The sequence below is a fragment of the Eurosta solidaginis genome, chromosome 2 (assembly GCF_040869045.1).
Source record: "Eurosta solidaginis isolate ZX-2024a chromosome 2, ASM4086904v1, whole genome shotgun sequence".
Taxonomy (NCBI): domain Eukaryota; kingdom Metazoa; phylum Arthropoda; class Insecta; order Diptera; family Tephritidae; genus Eurosta; species Eurosta solidaginis.
The window spans coordinates 121,568,507-121,575,576 of record NC_090320.1 but is presented as its reverse complement, the minus strand read 5'-3'; the positions used below and the strand labels follow the sequence as shown (position 1 = coordinate 121,575,576).

The 7,070-nt window shown below is 35.6% G+C and overlaps 1 pseudogene; it reads right to left on the bottom strand.

Annotated features, from left to right (window-relative positions):
• Window positions 1-5,069: 5,069 nt before the first annotated feature.
• LOC137241630 (integrator complex subunit 7-like) lies at window positions 5,070-6,803 on the bottom strand (annotated as a pseudogene).
• Between the last annotated feature and the right edge of the window lie 267 nt (window positions 6,804-7,070).

Genomic DNA, 7,070 nt, shown 5'->3' with positions numbered 1-7,070 from the left:
TTCAGATAATTTTTGATGGGGTATGAAGATGGTTTTATTATCAGAGTTTACTGTTACTTGTCTAATGACTTCAGATCTAGCAGGGATCGTAATTGTGTTGGCAGACAGATAATTTGTTAGGTACATTGTGATTGTTTGGGGAAAATCATATGGTCTTAGGATTAGTTTATCCTCATTTTTGCTATAATCTAGAATAAAATTATATTTCTTTATAAAGTCCAAACCTATTATACCATCACATGGTATTGGCAAATCGTCTTCTACGACGTAAAATTTATTATAAATTAGAAGGTCATCGCCTTTTAAATCAGCTTTAGTTGTGCCTAATGTACTGGTTATACCCTGACCAATGCCCTTTAAGTCTGTTATTTGTTCTGTATTTATTTTTGTATGATTAAGTACTTGATTATTTTTAATTATGGAGATATCTGCTCCTGTGTCTACTAAAAAATTTGAAATTGAGTTATTTAATGATGTTTTTGTAGATATGGAACTATTTAAGTGTAGGTTTAGTACACATATTTTTCTATCTACTGATTTTGAAGTGGAGTTTCTTGGTTTTCCTGCTGGGTACAATTTCGAACGTTACGGGTATGATTTTGGGTTTGTGCTCCTCTTTGGGCATTATTGTTTGTTCTTGAATTATTATTGTATCTTGGCGGTGGTCTAAATCTTCTGCCTCGGTAATTCCCATAGTTGTTACTTCGGTAACCTCCATGGAAATTACTTCGATATTGATTTTGTTGCCTTATATTTAAAATTGCATTCGAGCTGCCCATGAATTCCGTGCAGCTGTTTGTGAATTTTGAGATTGCGTCGTTCATTGTTGTGAACGTTCCTGCTTGCATTATCATTTTCACTTTAACATTGGAGCAGTTTTTACACATGGCCTTTACTGCTGCTTGTGTCGAATATCTCGTTGCTAAGTCTGGGTTAAGTCCATGCGAAATATAAGCTCCTTCCAATGATCTAGTGATTTTTTCTATTTCAGCAGTATACTGGTTTGCAGTTTTGCTGCGTTGTTCGATATTCAGGAGTTTGGCTGTTAAAACTTCTACTGATTCTCCCTTTATTGCAGTTTTTAATTTTTGTTTTATTTGAGCAATTGTATTTTCGTCACTTATGAAGTTTCTTGCCGTGCCTTTTAGCTTAGTCTTTATCATTGTTATAGCTTTGTCTTCATGATTATCCTTGATTTGGTCGAGGATATCGAGGGCGTCTAGAAAACTATGCAAATTTTCGGGCTTGCTCTGGCAGTACTGATGATGCGGTTTTGATGAATTCTACTACGGTTTGTGCCATTGTGATATTTATTACTGGGAATTCTAGTGGTTTATTTTCTTCTACTAACGAAGTGTGACTCAATGCTGGTGATGGGGTGCGAATTTGGGACAATTCGGTTAGGACTGAGTTAAAGTCAATTTGGGGTTTTTCTTCTACTGTAGTTGGTATAGTTATATCTATGTTGTGTCTAGCTAAAGAGGATACCAATTTGTCTCGTTCGTGGGAAAAGAATTGGTATGCTTCTGCTTGGTGTTTTTTGGTAAGTATATTATTTACCCTGTCCTATATTATTTAGTGCTTCGACGATCGTGTTTAAATGTTTCACTATAGTTTCTGGCTTGATCGTGATGTTTTTATTTATGCACTTGTATGCTTTTTCTGCCTTAAGTTTTTCTTCTGATAGCGCTTCAAAGATTTGTTCCCATTTGTTCATTTCTATCTTGGCGGAAAAAGGAAATTCCAAATTTGAAGGGTTTTTATAAGGGTAACCTAATCATTCCAATTTACTAAGAAAGTTATTTGTATTATTTATTTTTTTTGAAATTAGATATTAAAAATTTTTTAAAAGGAATTTCTCATTTTTATTTTCTTTTGCTTAATAAATTTTTTTTTTTTTAATTAATTTAACATTTTTTTCAAAATTGAATAGTACAGGCTATATATTTTTAAAAAAATTTGTTCAACGTTTAATACAAATGTGTTTCTTAAAAAAAAAGTTTTTTTTTCAATTATTTTTCTTTCATATTTCAATTCCTACTTAAAGAGGAACAAAAAAAATCCTAAGCAAAAACTTTCGTTTTTGCTCATTGTTTAGCGTCCATAAAGGCCGCCCAATTTGTTTCTAAATTGTATACCTACTTATATTTATATAGCTGCCAGTTTTGTTGTCGTCTCAACCGGTACTCCGTCGATTGCTAATGTATTGCCGGTCTCAATTTATTCCACCTTTTATGCGATTATATATGTAGCCATGTATCTTCCTGTCCTTAATTTATTCCACCTTTTATGCGATTATATATGTAGCCATGTATCTTCCTGTCCTAATTTATTCCACCTTTTATGCGATTAGCCATGTATGTATGTGTAATTATTTCAGCATTGCTTGTGGTGTATGAAAATAATTCCTTGGTTTGAATACCATCCGAGATTTTTACCAATTGAAGAATTAGCAGGTCAGATGCGTTGTCGATTCTTTCTTTCATCATATAAAAAATTTTTGCAATTTTGCAGGATTAACTTGTTGTCCTGGTTTATAAACGACGAAATTTCCTCCAGTCGATCGTTTTAGCAATATTTGCTTGTTCAACAAATTTTTATGCTTATTTAGGATCGGACTGGCAGGATTTTTTCCAGTCAGTTAAAATGTTTGACTTACAGGCGAATCCTGTTTTATTTATTTTTTCCGAACCGACAGGCTCTTCTGGCCAGCTAGATCTTTTAGCAGTTGTGCTAGGTATTGACCTAGGCTGGCAGGATCGCCATGAAATGTTTGGAGAAAATGAAAAGAAGTTACGACTTCGATGTGCAAACATTAAATCTCTGTTTATTCAATAAATTCTTTGTCTTATATAGTAATTTACTTAACCTATACATTCATAAATATCTTAATACTAATAACTAAAAATATGTACATTGAAAATGGGGTATGAGTACATGTAAGTTTGTAACAGCCTTTTAAATCAGCTTTAGTTGTTCCTAATGTACTGGTTATACCCTGACCAATGCCCTTTAAGTCTGTTATTTGTTCTGTATTTATTTTTGTATGATTAAGTACTTGATTATTTTTAATTATGGAGATATCTGCTCCTGTGTCTACTAAAAAATTTGAAATTGAGTTATTTAATGATGTTTTTGTAGATATGTAACTATTTAAGTGTAGGTTTAGCACACATATTTTTCTATCTACTGATTTTGAAGTGGAGTTTCTTGGTTTTCCTGCTGGGTACAATTTCGAACGTTACGGGTATGATTTTGGGTTTGTGCTCCTCTTTGGGCATTATTGTTTGTTCTTGAATTATTATTGTATGTTGGCGGTGGTCTAAATCTTCTGCCTCGGTAATTCCCATAGTTGTTACTTCGGTAACCTCCATGGAAATTACTTCGATATTGATTTTGTTGCCGTATATTTAAAATTGCATTCGAGCTGCCCATGAATTCCGTGCAGCTGTTTGTGAATTTTGAGATTGCGTCGTTCATTGTTGTGAACGTTCCTGCTTGCATTATCATTTTCACTTTATCATTGGAGCAGTTTTTACACATGGCCTTTACTGCTGCTTGTGTCGAATATCTCGTTGCTAAGTCTGGGTTAAGTCCATCCGAAATATAATGTATGTATGTGTAATTATTTCAGCATTGCTTGTGGTGTATGAAAATAATTCCTTGGTTTGAATACCATCCGAGATTTTTACCAATTGAAGAATTAGCAGGTCTTTAAACTGCAGATGCGTTGTCGATTCTTTCTTTCATCATATAAAAAATTTTGCAATTTTGCAGGATTTACTTGTTGTCCTGGTTTATAAACTGGCGGAATTTCCTCCAGTCTATCGTTTTAGCAATATTTGCTTGTTCAGCAAATTTTTATGCTTATTTAGGATCGGACTGGCAGGATTTTTTCCAGTCAGTTAAAATTTTTGACTTACAGGCGAATCCTGTTTTATTTATTTTTTCCGAACCGACAGGCTCTTCTGGCCAGCTAGAACTTTTAGCAGTTGTGCTAGTTATTGACCTAGACTGGCAGGATCGCCATGAAATGTTTGGAGAAAATGAAAAGAAGTTACGAATTCGATGTGCAAACATTAAATCTCTGTTTATTCAATAAATTCTTTGTCTTATATAGTAATTTACTTAACCTATACATTCATAAATATCTTAATACTAATAACTAAAAATATGTACATTGAAAATGGGGTACATATAAGTTTGTATACAGTCTTTGTATACATGTGGTTTTGTATGCATGACTCTATACATGTAGTTTTGTATATGTTATTTAGCTACGTCAGCAGATCAATGTGAGTACTTTGGTTAATGCTATGCATAGACGTATGTTTGTAAGTTTGTATGCCTGTTCGCAACGTTGGAGTATTTTAGTTAGTTCCCATAATGGGTTGTATGTAATAAGTAATTTATTAGCTGTGAACGGATAAGGGTTTCATATTCGGCATTCCATTGATGTTACTTAACCGTCTGGGTTAGTTCAATTATTTATGTTGGAAAATATTGTAATATGATTATTACTAAAATATATTTGGAGTTCATGATGCGTGTTATTGCAAGTGTGTTACAGTGGGTATGAAGCATAATGCTACATTACAGTGGGTATGACGTATAATGCTACAATAGATGGGTGTACCCTTTGCCATGAGACACCATTTTAATTGTGGAATTTGTTAAAGCGAACGCCAACCATCAATACAATTGTTTACTATATAGTTTGGCAGCTTAAATTAAGGATATGTTGCGAATAGAGTGGAAAGCACTCGAATTCAGTGAAAGAGACACTCGAATGGAGTGGAATGAAAAACAATAGGAAGAGCAGAGGTGCATTGGATCAATCATTGCATGAATATTAAAGACAAATTTAGAAAAAATAATTATAAACTTGAGTATAAGCAAACATTTTCTTTCAATTACTGCAATTAAGGTGTCCTAGATGCTATATATTCCAAAACATCTTATGTCTGTCGAAAAATTTAACTTCAGTTTCCCTAAGATTTCCGTAATATGGCCATTAGTGATGTTTGTGTGTGTGTAAATTTTGAGCGATCAGCTGTTAGTTGCGCTACTTAGTAAAGTTTATAATGATCAATACCGATAACCCAACAACGTGTTTTTGGTGTTAAAGACGTTTTATTTGTGGATTGAGTGTCTGTAGTAGCTGTAGCAACGGTAGTGGGTGGTACTGGGATACATTGTTCATAATTATTATGCATATACTCATAATCTACAACCTAGTTGAGTATGCATTCAGCTTTACTCATTTGCGCTAGGTCCATTAGGAAAAAATTCAGCTTATCAACTACAGTAAATTTTGAAATTTTCGAGAATATATGCGCCGCCAAGTAATGTCGTCCATAACGGCTAGCCGATCTTGCTATGCGATATTGATTCCAACAATTAATTTTGCTACAACAACGCTCAAACCACTCAATTACCTCTTTGGGTATGAAACCACCAATCATTGATTGTAATGCAACAGAAGCCAGTATTTCAACGGTATCTGGTTGATCTGGTTTAGAATCAGCATCCATAATAACATTCAATTTGTGTAGTATAAAGAGTAAGCGCATTAGTACTGGATTTTCCATTTGTGAATTAGCTGTCCCAGCTCCTTCCTCCTCAATTTGCGTTCCTGTTGCACTCACAACTCTAATAGTACCACTCAGAGCTGCTTGTGCTGATGTTGATGGTTGCACCTCAAAGTCGACATGCATTACTGCAATGTCTGTTAGTGCTTCTGTAAGGGAGATTGCAAATTTACGCAATTGAAAATGTGAACCAATTGCACTTAAAGCATCGCACATCATTTCGGCATTACGCTGTGGATATTCTATATCCTCAGTTATCAACTCTGCTAGCATATTCACAGAATCTGTGTCAAATTCAGGAACGACACTAGCAATTTTAACACCGCAACATAAATTTTGTAGATAGCGCTCATTTTCCTTGTCACCAACCATGCATACCGGCGGCCACCGTGGTGTGATGGTAGCGTACTCCGCCTACCACACCGTATGTCTTGGGTTCACACCACGGGCAAGGCAACATCAACAATTTTGGAAATAAGGTTTTTCAATTAGAAGAAAATGTTTCTAAGCTGGGTCGCCCCTCGGCAGTGTTTGGCAAGCGCTCCGGGTGTATTTCTGCCATGAAAAGCTCTCAGTGAAAACTCATCTGCCTTGCAGATGCCGGTCGGAGTCGGCATAACACATGTAGGTCCCGTCCGGCCAATTTGTAAGGGAAATCAAGAGGAGCACGACGCAATTTGGAAGAGAATCTCGGCCTTAGATCTCTTCGGAGGTTATCGCGCCTTACATTTATTTTTTTTATTTTTTAACCATGCAAAATATTGAACTTTCCATGCGCAAATTTACGATTTCCATTATTACAGCCGTATTCTCTTTGTCACCCTCAGCGTAGGCCATAAGCGCTGCTATAGTTGACATAGCTTTACTTTCAGTTGCATAGTCATGCAAAAAAACGCATGTAAGACATAAATCCTGCACTGATTCCTGTTGTTCACGTAGCAGAACATGACAAGTCAAAGGAAAATCGCATAATTTAAGTAAAATATTTAAATATATATACTGGTCACGCGAATCTTTGCGTTCGTGCATCGCTTTTTTTTTGGCCAAGCATGTACGCATTGTGCATCTGCTAATTGGGTGAGCAATCTCAATTCTTGTGCACGCACAACTTTACGTTTATCTTGGTACACCAGTGAGTGTACATGCCGAGAGCTGTGTTGGTGAATTCAATATAGCTCCAACAAAACTTACTGCTGGATATTTGGGTAACATGCCGCTACCAGCTGATTTCGTTTCGTTTATTTTAAATTACGCGATGTCACTGTAGTCGCTACGGGTGGTGGTGGTGTCGATGATGATGACAACATATGTCGATTTAAATTTGCTTGATGTACTGGAGATGTTGTTTGACTGCCATATTTCGGTGTACCGCGTGTGCTAAGATTACACCCACTAACGCTAACGCTACTCGCGCTACTACTAGTGCTACTGACATTCCCCTTACCACTTTGACTGTCGTCACTACTCATTGTACATTGA